The sequence below is a fragment of the Myodes glareolus genome, unplaced genomic scaffold (genome assembly GCF_982192425.1).
Source record: "Myodes glareolus unplaced genomic scaffold, mMyoGla1.1 HAP1_SCAFFOLD_149, whole genome shotgun sequence".
NCBI lineage: Eukaryota > Metazoa > Chordata > Mammalia > Rodentia > Cricetidae > Myodes > Myodes glareolus.
Genome location: NW_028263299.1, coordinates 32,202 through 47,311, shown reverse-complemented (window position 1 = coordinate 47,311; position 15,110 = coordinate 32,202). Strand labels below are relative to the sequence as shown.

At 41.3% G+C, this 15,110-nt stretch overlaps 1 pseudogene; it reads right to left on the bottom strand.

Moving 5' to 3' along the window:
• Positions 1-2,014: 2,014 nt before the first annotated feature.
• LOC148117051 (putative ribosomal protein uL10-like pseudogene) lies at positions 2,015-2,943 on the bottom strand (annotated as a pseudogene).
• Positions 2,944-15,110: the final 12,167 nt, after the last annotated feature.

Below are 15,110 nucleotides of genomic sequence, written 5' to 3'. Positions count from 1 at the left end.
TCTGTGACCTCACAAGGAACCATTGTGACGTATGAGAGAGGTCCACTCATATTAGTCACCAGCTTGGCCTAGATCTTGTCCTTCGAATGCAGTGAAGCTGCTGGCTGGCTGCAGAAGATTTGAGAGACTTTGATATTTATTGTCTGATTTTGGAACTAAATATCTGTGATTACCACTGACCTGAACTTTGTAAGTGTGCTTCCCAGTGGGGTCAGGTTTGTGCATGAATTTTGACTGACATGGTTTAGATTTACTTAGTGCCTGTTCTTCAGTTTATTTTATTTTCAATCATTTTCTATTATTCTCTACACATTCATCTTTAACATTTTGTACATTGGTTTAATTCTTTATGTTAAGTTTTCTTAACTTAGCTGTAAAAGGTAAGGGATTTGGTTTGGTCATGTGCTTAAAGCATACACACCTGCCTTATTACTTCCCTCAGCATTTCCCTGTGGTTGTGAATCCCCTTATCACATTAAGAGTCTTCTCCTGCCCACCATGCCACTCGTTAAACAGAACATGCTCTGGAAAGTCTTGAGGGGTGACAATTTCCTCATGGCCTTGCAGTATCACAGACAGGCCATCATCTTTTCCATGCCCACAAATACGAGTTTAAGGGAAAGAAACTGAGTATCATGAGGGTAGAGATGAAGAGGGCTGCAGTAGTTGGAGTCATCAGAGAATTTGAGGGTCTGAGTGAAAAGGACCTTGAGGAAGCGTGTGTGTTCACTATCAAGTCCACAGCCCTGTCTCTAACCCAGGGTAGCCCAAAGTCAACTGAGTGCACGATTGTTACTGTGGCTGTTATTGAAGACCAGATGTCCTCAAGGTTTGTGTTGCAGAGGTTTCACATCATCTCAAGTCTCTGGATTTCCGGTCTCTAACAGTGGGTGCTGTACAGGAGGTTGTAAAGCCCCATGATGGTGGAACCCAGCAGAGGAAATGGAGTCATTAGAGGCAATTTGTCTTGATGCTGCAGAGAAATTCTTGTTGAATAGAGAGCACCCGGACTTCTATACTTGACCTGATAAACAGGAATCTCCTAACTTGGACCTTGACATTGGGAGATTTCCTCTTTGTTGGTTGAATTTTGTGTTCAGTTGTTCTTCTTAATACATACACTCAACACTTTTTGTTGAGGCATGGATTTCTGCTTATGTGTTCATTTTGCTTAATTGTTCTGTTTAAAATTTTCTGCCATGTTTTACTTTGGTTTCATTTTTCTTATTTTACATCTTATCTGTGTGAAATAAGGAATCCTCTATACTACTTCTATAGATGTATACAGTGACCTGGGATTACTTTCATCTGCTCTGTGACATTACACCTTCCCCTTGTGCCCCATTTCAATTAAGTTTCCAGCTACTGATGCACAGCTCTAGAAACCATTTCTCTGGAACCAGGGGCTTACAGTATGAACCTCATGTCTGTTTCTTCTTCAGAGAATGACAAAATTGATGGTTTTTTAATATTTATTTATTATGTATAGAATATTCTGTCTGTGTGTATGCCCGCAGGCCAGAAGAGGGCACCAGACCCCATTACAGATGGTTGTGAACCACCATATGGTTGCTGGAAATTGAACTCAGGACATTTGGAAGAGCAGGCAATGTTCTTAACCTCTGAGCCATCTCTCCAGCCTCCGCAATGCTTGCTAAATAGTTTTCCCATAGAATTGTCCAAGGATTCCTGTTGAACTCTCTGTGAACAGGAAACATCCTCACTGTCATGTGCTGGTTGACTTAGTGTGAAGAAGCAAGAATTCCGATAACAGATGTACAAGTGGATATTCATCAAGGACATTGGAGTACACTAAAGCCTGTGTGTGTGTGTGTGTGTGTGTGTGTGTGTGTGTGTGTGTGTTTGCTGTGATGGCTGTTGTTGTTCATCTGGGTTCAGCCTCAGGGTTATACTGACTTTCAAGACTATGTTGTTTTGTTTTGTTTTCACAGAAGTAACCTTTTATTTCCATGTTTCTCAGATTAAGTTTTCTGAGTTTGTTGCTTTGAGAGGATTAGTCAAAGAGACCAAATCCTATATCCTCATCTGTTTCCTCCAACTCTTCCTTGGCTTCAGCCTTGGCTGGGGCTGCAGCAGCAGCAGGAAAAGTAGTGGTTGTAGCAGCCACAGGGGCAGCAGCCACAAATGCAGATGGATCAGCCAGGAAGGCCTTGACCTTTTCAGCAAGTGGGAAGGTGGACTCAGTCTCCACAGTCAGAGCCAGAACCCGCTTATACCCATGGATGCTAGAGTGTGACACTGAAGCAACAGTCGGGTAACCAGTCTGCAAACACCAGCTACATTTCAGACACCCTGTAGAAAGCAAGAGTGCAGAGCCTGCTCTGTGATGTCAAGCACTTCTGGGTTGTAAATGCTGCCATTGTCAAATAGCTGCTGGATGATCATCTCAAAGGAGAAGGGGGAGATGTTCAGCAGCGTAGCTTCACTGGCTCCCACTTTGTCTCCAGGTTTTATCAGCTGCACTTCACTCAGAATTTCAAAGGTGCTCCTGGAGATTTTAGTAGCCTTGAAAAAAGAGGTCTTCTTGGGACCCAGACCAGTGTTCTGGGCTGGCACAGTAGCCTCACATGGGGCGATGGCACCAGCACAGGCAGCAGCTGGCACTTTATTGGCCAGCAGCATGTCCCTAATCTCAGTGAGGTTCTCCTTGGTGAATACAAAGCCCACATTCCCCCAGATATGAGGCAGCAGTTTCTCTAGAGCTGGGTGGTCCTCCAGATGCCACAGGATGGCCTTCTTCATCATGGTGTTCTTGCCCATCAGCACTACAGTCTTCCTTTGTGGGGACATATGGATCTGCTGCATCCACTTGGAGCCCACATTGTCTGCTCCTACAGTGAAGCATTTTGGATAATCATTCAAAAGTTGGATGATCTTAAGGAAGTAGTTCAACTTCCAGGTCACCCTGTCTTCCCTGGGCATCATGGCAGTGCATCAGGGATTGCCATGCAAGGTTTAAAAATGATGTCACTCTAACGAGGATGTCTGGTGAGCTCAAGACTATGTTTGCAATGATCTTTCCTTGTGTCTTTTTGATGCTCTTGAGGAGCACTAGTCACCATTATATGGGAAGACTCATTATGCACTATGTTAGTCCTGGGATGTCCTTGCTAACAGAAGTTGTGTTTCTCTTTTCATCTTATACCCAAATTGATCACCTTGCATGTTTTTTAACTTCTGGAATTGATCCTCACACACAGGGTGGAGTAGCTGGAAGGCATCAAGTGGTATGTAGGCTTAATAACATCTTATCAATGTTAGTGTCTCTTTTATGCTTCAAGAACTCTCTTGCTTACAGGATTGTCAACTCTCTAGAGTCAGTGCACATCACACACACACATTCAGGGTTCCCTAGATCCTACTTGTCCTTCTTTCATACTTCATGTCTTGTCTCACATTTCAAGAATTTGAATCTTCTTTCTGGGTGATGCATGTCAAGGGTTTGTCAGACTTCATCCTTTCAAATCACCAGATCTTTGTTTTGATCATTGTTCCTTTGGTCTTTGTTTTAAACTCTAAGTGACCACTTATTTCAACTCTGATCTTTCTTATGCTTTCTCATAATTGCTTTAGGGTTTGGCTTGGCATTATTTTCTTTTTAACCCTAAGATGTATCATTAGGAGGTATAAAGTAGCTATGATTTTCATGATGTAGACATTGAGAGTCATAAACTTCTCTTCTAGACCTGCTTTTGTCTTTTTCCTTCTAGCAACTTGTGGTGGTCCTATCCTCCACCTGTCCCAGTGGTGTCAGAGAGGAAGAATTTTGGTGTAAAAATCTCTGTGATGGAGAAGTATCAACACCATACAGAGGGAAAGAATCAATAAATAACAAGAGCACCTGTACATCATCCAGCTGTCCAGATTTAAACAAGCGCTGGATATAAGCTGGCCATGTTTTTCAGACCCATGGTTTTGTTCTGAGGAGACAGAGAGTAAGAGCTCCTCTGATAGTGATCATGACAGTGAGACATATGAGGACTACCTCTCCTGCCTGGAAGACTCTGATTCAGACCTACAGAATGATGGTGGAGATGCTGAGATCCAGAAGACTGATAGTGAAGCATTAGAGAATACCTCTCCTGCATGGAAGATTCTAACTCAGAGTTGCTGAATGACAGTGGGGAGGATGAAACCCAGGACACAGGCAGCACCATCATGCTCATCCATCACCCATCAATGTGCTGTTTGTCCTGGAAGACAAGTGTCACCCCATCCTAGGACCACAGGATGATGTTGAGGTTACCAAGACCATCAGCACACCTAGAGACCTGAATGAATTTCCTCTGGAGTCTAGGGAGCTCTCATATGACACTATCAACACCGTGGGTGCTTTCTGAATGAACCAGAGCATGGACTATAAAGACACTGTGGGCACACACCCCAGCCAGAGCACGGACATCGAAGACACCATTGGCACTCACCATAGCCAGTGGGCAGACCGTGAAGACTCTATGCACACTCATTCTAGCCTGAGCATGGACAATGCAGACACTGTGGGTGCTCTTCCGAGCCTGAGTGCAAACCACAAAGATACCATGGGCACTACCCCTGGAGTGCGGAAGACGAAGACAACGTGGATGTCCCCAAGTGTCAGAACACTGACTATCAAAACATCCAGAAAACCAACTTTGAAGAGTGGCCAGCCCCGAGAGGCAGCCATATCTTCCAAGAAGACACAGAGAAGGGATCTTTAAAGGGGTAAGGAGGCAAATCCATTATCTGTGCTGCTGTTTCTTCTGCTGCATCCTAACCTCAAAGGAAGGAGACTCAACCCCAGGTGAGGGGCAGGAAGACATTAAAAATGGAGTCCCAGTGAGGCTGGGTAGACACACCCAGTGACTTCTCCTTGTCTATTTGATCTTTGCTTTTGCCACTGATAGCACCATTTTTAGGACACAAACCCTAGTCTGTGACCCTAGAAGGAGCTTTCCCACTCTACCCCTTTATGTGGATTCTGAGAAAGTTGAGCATGAAGCAGACAAGCAAAGGATGCAATTAAAGGCTGTGGAGGAAGGAAGAGGGGTTTGGGCTTGGGGAAGGGTGATCAGAAAAGGGAAGAGAAATCATATAGAGTGCTATGAGAGAGCAGACTAGCCCAGTGGTGAGTCCTGAGATGTCAGAGTCACTAACAGAGTCATTTGCTTGTGTCTCCTTTCAAGGTCTGAAGAACAGGCCTAGGGCCATGCTTTTAAACCATGGGTCTCATTTTGGCCTGGTGTGGCCCACCAGCCACAAGAGGGAACCAGGTCAGAACTTCATAGAGCTGTGTACCACAAAATATTATGTTCCCTGTGAGATACCCCCAGCAACATGGACACAAGCGCTCTAGCCCTCTTCTCCCTGCAATGGGAGCTGTTCGCTCCCTCAAGGTAAGCTCATTCTTGATCCAGCCCTATGGCTGGACATAGAAGTCAGTCACATGGCCACCCCACCTTAAAGAGCCAGGCATTCAACTTCTGCAATCCACATTATACAACTTCGTGTTCTACACAACATGGGGTCTTCACCAAGTCATTTCCTTGTTGTATGTGAGTATGCTTCTACCTTTATTTGTATTAATATATATACACATATTTACATTCCTACCTCTGATTAAGATATTTATACACATTGTTTACATTTGGAGGTCATTGTCCTCACTCATTGCACAGTTATTCATTCTCTTAGTCTTCAAGTTAGATAGATAGAAATCAGTAGTCATATATGTTTATTATATTTATATTTAGGCTAATCAGGTTATTTAGATACATAGAGATCATACTTAATATAGACAGTATAATCTTCAACCTCTTCAAAGAGCTGTAAAAAATGGCCTTTAATCTAACTCATAGTTCTATAGTTGTGAGACACAATCGCTCCTGGCATCACCGCTCTACTCCCGAGAAAACGTTGAGCACCAAAGACTCTCCACATGGAGCTTGTCTTCTTCCTGGCAAAACTGGCCTTTGGGCAAAGAAAAAGCCCATACCTCAACCACTGACAAAATTACAAAATATCCGTAAATGGAGAAAAACAGGATTGTCTTATCTTGCCAAGACAGGGTGAGAGAGTCCTAAAAGGTTTCTTGCCTTTAAAAAATGGCATGTCAGTTACATCAGGCCTTAGCCAAAGTTGGTTGACTCAACATTTCCTAGTTTTAAAGATCCTTATCAATGACCAGCTATAAGGAAGTTTATGTACTGTGCAGGAGTTAATGGAGCACAGGGTAGAGAGGAGGAGAGGAGTGTGTGAAACAAGGGAAGAGAGAAGAAAATCAACAAGAGATTGAGGAGGACAGGGCATGACACTGGGGATGGGGAGGAGAGTCTGCCCATAGGAAATTCCAGTTCCAGCCAGGCAACTGAGAAGACAGAGATGAGCATGGAAGGCAGGGACAGGAATCTTGGGTGGGCTAATCAGGAGAAACTCCCTGAAAAAGAGATATATGGGATGCAGGACATGGGTTCCCAGGAGCAGAAAAGCATGCCTTTGGGGGGGGGGGGCGTCAAGCCAACCCCTTCCCAGAAGCCTCCTTCTCCTTCTGCTCTAATCAACCTCAGGCTGATCTGGTGCATCTGTGTTCTTTTCTTCACAGCCTCCTGACACCAGGGTCCATGCTGCCCTTCCCATGTTCCAGAAATTTAGAAACTGTGGTAGTATTTTAATCCCAGTGAATGAATTTTTCTCTTTAATTGGTTAAAATTACAGGACTTTTCTGGCTACTGTGAAAAGATAACTAGGACTTCAGAGGGCTGTGGAACATCACTGCCAGACAAGGTCAGCATTGTTAGACTGCTTTATGTCCAGTGATGACATCTGGGATCTAGATGGGGGAAACATTCGGTCATGGGGCTATGACGTGTCAGCCAGTGTTATTGTGTATGTACTTGCTGAGTGAGGTGTCTGCAAAATCCTCATAGTCTCCATGCAGGTTGTGAACAGTTCTCTGGGTCAGCAAGTGCTTCCCATCTGACAGGGAATCCATGGTTCTCATCTGAGGTGATTAGTTGGATCAGTGGTTCTCAATAGTCCTAATGCTGCAACCTTTTAATATAGTTCCCCATGTTGTGAAGAACCCCTTTTCTCCTGCTTCATAAGTATGTTTGTGTCTGTTATGAGTCACAATGTAAAACAGTCATCTCTGTTTTCTGATGATCTTAGGTGAGCCTATGAAAGGCTCATTTGACCCCCAAAGAGGTAGAGACCCACAGATTGAGAAGTGCTGATTTAGATGAATTAGTTTGATTCTCTGAGTGTCTCTGTGTGGAAGATGATTTTCTGAAGCCTGGTCTTGATGGAATTCATCAATGAATCGGGCTTTCTTATGTCTCCCAGACTTCTGAAGTTGGCAGGCTCAGTCCTGCAAATGACAGCACCTGAGCTGTGGATCCTTACAGCAAGGTCCTCATGTACAAATCACAGCATGTCAGAGGGTCATGATGTCTGCACTGGCTTTGCACTGTTCTTCACCCTTGTCCTCTGTGTCACTCTAAACCTTCCCCACAGACTAAGGACAAACTCCAGTTTCCCATCAGCATCTTCAGAGGAAGGCTCAGGACACTCCTAGTCCCTTCCCTCATGAGGAAATCCTGATGCTAAGACCAATATTAGTGATTTTGCAGTGCTTGTGTGAGTGTGTGTATATGAGTGTGCGTGTGTTTTTGTGTGTTTCAGGGAAACAGTCAGACAGTTCAGAAGGTCATCCAAGCATGCAAAAAAATTTTCTCTGACATTTGAAGATTAAAAAGAATGGGAGCCCATTGTGGTGGCACATGTCTTTAATCCCAGCACTGTGGCAGAGGCAGGCTGATCTCAGTGCATTTGAGACCAACCTGGTGTGCAAAGTGAGTTTTAGGACAATGAGTACTGTTACACAGAGAAACTCTGTCACAAATAACCAAAAATAAAAAAAGAATAGGAGAATGGAAACGGCAAAAGGAAAAGCTATGCCTTATTTTTCTGGTTTGAGTTGGAGATCATGAAGCAAGCAGGCTTGGCCGTGATGTAGAAACTGCCATGTAGAGGGAAGACTTCCTATGAAGTGTAAGTCCAGTGTCTCATTAATGGAACAATTAATCTTCCCATGAATTATTGTGTTTTCAAATGAATCCATATTTCTGAGTAGAGGCATTCTGGGGAGGGTACTGATGGGCTCAATTATCTTAACATCTAAGGGAGGAGACACAATAATATGTAAGAATCTAATTTTTAAGGCAGATCACACTTCATGATTCCAGCATAATTAAGTCCATTCTTTGGACAGGAGGAAGTAGCTTTGAATTCGCAGATCTCACCAAAGCCAAAATACCTCTACCTTGTCACATGGTACTTTATATCTCAAGGAGGCAATTGTGATGATGCTTTTTGCCCCTCTCCAGGTCCCTTGGCATTTCTAATCCCCAGCAGGGAACTTGTCTGCTGGCCCTCAATGCACCCCAAGTACAAACCACCATTCCCTGTGAGCAATACATCCTGAGCCAATACTTGGTGGACATGAGAGCCAGCAGCAGGGATCTTTCCTGCTAGCCCTCAATCCACTTCATCCTCAACTGACCTCCAACCCGCCCCCAACCCTGCAAGCTCCATAGAACCCTGTGACACAACTGGCACCAATGCTAAGTGGACCTAAAGCCAGCTCCAAAACTGAGTGGATCTAAGAGATTGTCATAGCAAAGATTGGACCAAAAAGCCAAGACACTACTGCACTCATTTGAAAAAAGAGATGGGTAGGCGCCAATGCAAGAGTTCCTCCAACATCCTAAAAAACAACATGGTAACACCAGAACCCTGTGGAAACCAAACAGAAAGACTTGATCATCCTAATCCAGAAGATGAAGAAAACAACTTTAAACGTAACTTTATGAATATGATAGAGACCTTTAAAGAAGAAGTGAAAAACTCCCTTAAAGAAATAGAGAAGACAAACAGAAACCTGGAAGACACAGATAAATCCCTCAAAGAAAACCAAGCAAAAGTAAGCAAACAGGTGAAGGAAACAGTTCAAGACTTGAAGATTGAAATTAAGGTAATAAAGAAGACACAAACCAATGGAACTTGGGAAATGTAGAATCTGGGTAAACAAACAGGAGCCACAGAGACAAATATAACCAACAGAATACAAAAGATAGAAGAAAGAATCCCAGGCACTGAAGATACTATTGAGGAAATAGATTCATTGGTCAGAGAAAACACTAAATCCAACAAATTCTAAACACAAAACATTCAGGAAATCTGGGACACCATGAAAAGACCAAACCTAAAAATAATAAGGGTAGAAGAAGAACTCCAGCTCAAAGGCACAGAAAATGTATTCAACAAAATTATAGAAGAGAATTTTCCCAACCTACAGAAGGATATCCCTATGAAGGTACAAGAAGAAAAGAGAACACTAAATAGACTGGATCAAAAAAATAAATCCCCTAGCCATATAATAATAAAAACACAATACACAGAACAAAGAATATTAAGAACTGCAAAGGAAAAAGGTCAAGTAACATATAAAGGTAAATCTATCAGAATTACACCCGACTTCTCAATGAAAACCATGAATCTAAGAAAGGTCTCAGATCGATGTGCTACAGACACTAAGAGACCATGGGTGCAAGCATAGACTACTGTACCCAGCAAAGCTTTCTTTCCACATCCATGGATGGAGAAAACAAGATATTCAATGACAAAAACAGATTTAAACACTATGTAACAACAAACCCAACCTTACAGAAAATCCTAGAAGGAAAATCTCAACCCAAGGAACCAAACTACACCTGCAATGACACAGACATCTGATAACTCACCATCAGCATAACCCAAAGAAGGGAAACACACAAACACCACTACCGAAAGATAACCGGAGTTAACAACCACTGATCATTAATAGTGCTTAATATCAATGGTCATAACTGACCTATAAAAAGACACAGGCTAAGGGAATAGATAGGAAAACAGGATCCAGCCTTCTGATGTTTAGAAGAAACACACATCAACCTCAAAAACAGAAAGTACCTCAGAGTAAAGAATTGGGAAAAGGTTTTCCAATCAAATGGACCTCAGAAACAAGTGGCTATTCTAATATCTAACAAAACTGATTTCATACTAAACTCAACCAGAAGAGATGGAGAAGGACACTTGATACTCATAACAGGAACAATTCATCAAGATGAAGTCACAACCCTGAATATCTATATGAATAAAAGAGCACCCACATATGTAAAAGAAACATTACTAAAACTTAAATCGCACATCAAACCCCACACACTAATTGAATGAGACTTCAACACTCCTCCCTCACCAATGGACAGTTCAAACAAACAGAAACTTAACACAGAAATTAGAGAACTAACAGATGTGATGAATCAAATGGACTTAACAGACATCTATAGAGCATTTCACCCAAACAAAAAAGAAAATACTTTCTTCTCAGCACCTCATGGAACCTTCTCAAAAATTGATGACATTCTCAGTAACAGGGCAAACATCCACAGATACAAAAACAGTTGGAGTATTCCACTGTGTCTTATCAGATCACCATGGAGTAAAGTTAGAATTCAACAACAACACTATTCCAGGAAAGCCTACAAACTCATAGAAACTGAACAGTCAACTACTGAACTGCTCCTGGGTCAATGAAGAAATAAAGAAATAAATTAAAACCTTCCTTGAATTCAATGAAAATGAAGGCACAACATATCCAAACATATGGGTCACTATGAAAGCAGTGCTAAGAGGAAAGTTCATAGCACCAAGGGCCCACATAAAGAAAATGGAGAAAGCTCACATCAGTGACCTAACAGCATGCCTTGAAAGCTCCAGAAAAAAATAAGCAGACTCACCCAGGAGGAGTAGAAGACAGGAAATAATCAAAATGAGGGCTGAAATCAACAACATAAAAACACAGAAAATTATACAAAAAATTAATGAAACAAAGAGCTGGTTCTTTGAGAAAATCAACAAGATTGACAAACCCCTATCCAAACTAATCAAAAGGCAAAGAGAGAACACCCAAATTAACAAAATCAGAAATGAAAAGGAAGACACAACAATGGACATTGAGAAAATTCAGGGAATCACTAGGTTCTACTACAAAAGCCTGCAAGCCACAAAGTTGGAAAATGTAAAAGAAATTGAACAATTTTTTAGGTAGATACCATATACCAAAATTAAATCAAGACCAGGTGAAAAATATAAATAGACCTATAAGTCACAAGGTGATAGAAGCTGTCACCAAAAACCTCCAAACCAAAAAGTGCCCAGGGACAGATGATTTTAGTGCAAAGCTAAAACCTATACTTCTCAAAGTGTTCCACATAATAGAATCATAAGGGTCATTGCCAAACTCTTTTTATAAAGCTATAGTTACCTTGATACCAAAACCACACAAAGACTCAACCAAGAAAGAGAATTACAACCAATCTCACTCATGAACATTGATGCAAAAATTCTCAATAAAATACTGACAAACCAAATCCAGAACACATCAAAAAATCATCCATCATGATCAAGTAGGCTTCATCCCAGAGATGCAGGGCTGGTTCAACATATGAAAATCTATCAATGTATTCCATCATATAAATAAACTGAAAGAAAGAATTGTATAATCATTTCATTAGATGCAGAAAAAGCATTTGACAATATTCAACACCCCTTTATGATAAAGGTCTTGGAAAGATTAGGGACACAATGATCATATTTAAATATAAACAAAGCAATATACAGCAAGCTAACTGCTAGCATCAAATGAAATAGAGAGAAATTCAAAGCAATTTCACTAAAATCAGGAACAAGACACAGCTGTCTACTCTCTCCATATCGCTTAACATAGTTCTTGATGTTTTAGCAATAGCAATAAGATAACATAAGAAGATCAAGTGATGCAAATTGGAAATGAAAAAGTCAAACTTTTGTTATTTGCACATGATATGATAGTGTACATAAGTGACCCCAAAAACTCTACCAGAGAGTTCCTATGGCTGATAAATACCTTCAGTGAAGTGGCAGGATACAAGATCAACTCTAAAAAATCAGTTGCCCTCCTATACACAAAGGATAGAGAAGCTGAGAGGAAAATCAGAGAAACATCACCTTTCACAATAGCCACAAATCACATAAACTATCGTGGGTTAACACTAACAAAGGATGTGACAGACCTATTTGACAAGAACATTAGTCTTTGAAGAAAGAAATTGAAGAAGATACCAAAAAAGGAAAGATCTCTCATGCTCTTGAATCGGAAGGATCAGCATAATAAAAATGGCAATCTTACCAAAAGCAACCTATAGATTCAATACAATTCCCATCAAAATCCCAACACAATTCTTCACAGATCTTGAGAGAACAATAATCAACTTCATATGGAAAAACAAAAAACCTAAGATAGCCAAAAACCTGAACAATAAAGGAACTGCAAGAGGCATTACCATCCCTGTCATCAAACTCTATTACAGAGCTACAGTAATGAAAACAGCTTGGTATTGGCATAAAAACAGAGATGTTAAGCAACGGAAAAGAACTGAAGACCCGGATTAATCCACACACATACAAACACCTGATTTTGACAAAGAAGCAAAGTTATACAATGGAAAAAAGAAAGCATCTTTAACAAATGGTGCTGGCATAACTGGATAGCAACATGTAGAAGAATGAAAATAGATCCATATCAGTCACCATGCACAAAATTCAAGTCCAAATGCATTAAAGACTTCAATATAACTCCAAACACACTAAACCCAATAGAAGAGAAAGTGGGAAGTAACCTTCAATGCATGGACACAGGAGACCTCTTCATAAATATAACCCCTGTAGCACAGACAATAAGAACAAAAATAAATAAATGGGACCTCCTGAAACAGAGAAGCTTCTGTAAAGCAAAGGAAACAGTCAAAAAGAAATAAAGGCAGCCTACAGAAAGGGAGAAGATTTTCACCAACCCCACATCTGACAATGTTCTGATCTCTAAAATATATAAAGAACTCAAGAAACTAAGACATTAAAATTGTAAATAAACCAATTAAAAAGTGAAGTACTGAACTGAACAGAGAATTCTCAACAGAAGAATTTCAAATGGCCAAAAGATACTTTAGGACATGTTCAACTCCCTTAGCAATCAGGAAAATGCAAATCAAAACAATGAGATACCATCTCACTCTTGTCAGAATGGCTAAGATAAAAAACAATAATGGTAGCTTATGCTGGAGAGGATGTGGAGCAGCAAGGGGAATACTCATTCATGCTGGTGGGAATTCAAACTTCTGTAACCACTTAGGAAATCAATGTGGCAGTTTCTCAGAAAATTGGGAGTAAACCTACCTCAGGATCCAGCAATACCAGTCTTGGGAATATACCCAAAAGATCCTCAATCGTACTACAAAAGCATTTGTTCAACTATGTTCACAGCAGCATTATTTGTAATCGCCAGAATCTGGCAACAACCTAGCTGCCCCTCAACAGAAGAATGGATAAAAAAAATTGTGGAATATCTACACATTAAAATACTACTCAGTGATAAAAAAACGACATCTTGAATGTTGCATGCAAATGGAGGAAATTAGAAAACAACATTCTGAGTGAGATAACCCAGACCCCCCAAAAATGAATATGGTATATATTCAGTCATAAGTGGATACTAAGCAAAAGTAAAAGGGGCATCGAGCCTATGATTCATGATCCAGGAGAAACTAAAAATTAAGTTTAACCAAAGAAAAACATAAACAGACCCTCCTGGAAAATGGAAACAGAAAATAATTTGGGAGCATAGGGGCAGGGGGTAGAAGGAAGTGGAGAGGGGAGGTAAAGGAGAACTTGAGGGAATAGTATAGTCGAGAAGGAGGAAAAACAGATATGAGAGCAAAGAAAGAGATGTCTTGATTGAAGGAGCCATTATGGAGTTAGGAAGAAACTTGGCTCTAGAATAATGCCCAAGAACCCACAGCAATGACCCCAGATAAGACCCTAAGCAATAGAGGCGAGGGCATCTGAACTGGCCTTTCCCTGTAGTCAGACTAATGATTATCTTAAATATCACCATAGAACCTTTGTAAAACAATAAATTAAAACAGAGGCAATGACCCACATCAGAACACTGGACTGAGGTCAAGAAATCCAGTTGAAGAGTGGAAGGAGTCAGATTATGAGCAAGGAATCCAAGACAATGAGGGTTTTATTCACTGAGACAGTTTGCTTGAGCTAATGGTAGCTCACCAACTCCAATTGAACTGGGAGTCAACTCTGAAGGGAGTTGACAATTGGGGAGGACTGAGGGGCCACTGATAGTGACACTGGGATTTGTCTTTTTGGCATGCACTGGCTTCTTGGGACCCTATTCTCTTTGGATGTAAACCTTGCTCAACCTAGATGTAATAGAGAGGGCCTTGGACTTTCCACAGAGCAGGGTGTGCAGCCCTCTTTTAGAATTGGAGGGGGTAGGGTGGGAAGGTCTGTAGAGGGAGTGGGAGGTGAGTGGAAGGAGAAGACAAAGTGGGAATTTGGATTGGTATTTTTTAAGTAATAAAATAATTTTAAAAAAGAAATAAAATTATGAAAGTAATTTAAACATAATAAAACCTTCAAGCTTCCCAGTGTCTACCTGGCTACGTTAGCAGGCAGGGCACTGGTATGTCTTTGGCACTAAATTGTAAGCCTCTCTCTATGCTCACTCATTTGATCTTCCTTAGATGTCACAGTCTTGTCTGCATGCAGGAGCAGATGCAGATCAGGTTCTAGGCTTTAGAGCAAGGATCAGGTTACATGATCAATTAGAGCAAATGTAAGACAACAGAAGAATCTATACAAACCCTGGATTTAGGCAGCGGGAATGGTTTCCTCTCGGTGAAACTGAGCCATCCCCTCCCTGTCTCCTTCCTTCTGTAGCTTGCCTTGCACTGGAATTTTCAGTGTCTGCAGCTGTAACTTGTGATTCTCCCCTTCCTTAAAATTCCTGTGTTTCTAGGGTTGCACACAGTGTGTTCAAGAATAACTTTGAAGAATAGGACAGGTCAAGCCTGGGCCTCCAGCTCCTCTCCTTGACGAGCTCAAGGGACATTTCATGCAACACAACTGGGCCAGGGGCTGAATTTCTCTCCCCATCATCACCAGGATTCCACATGAGTGGTCCC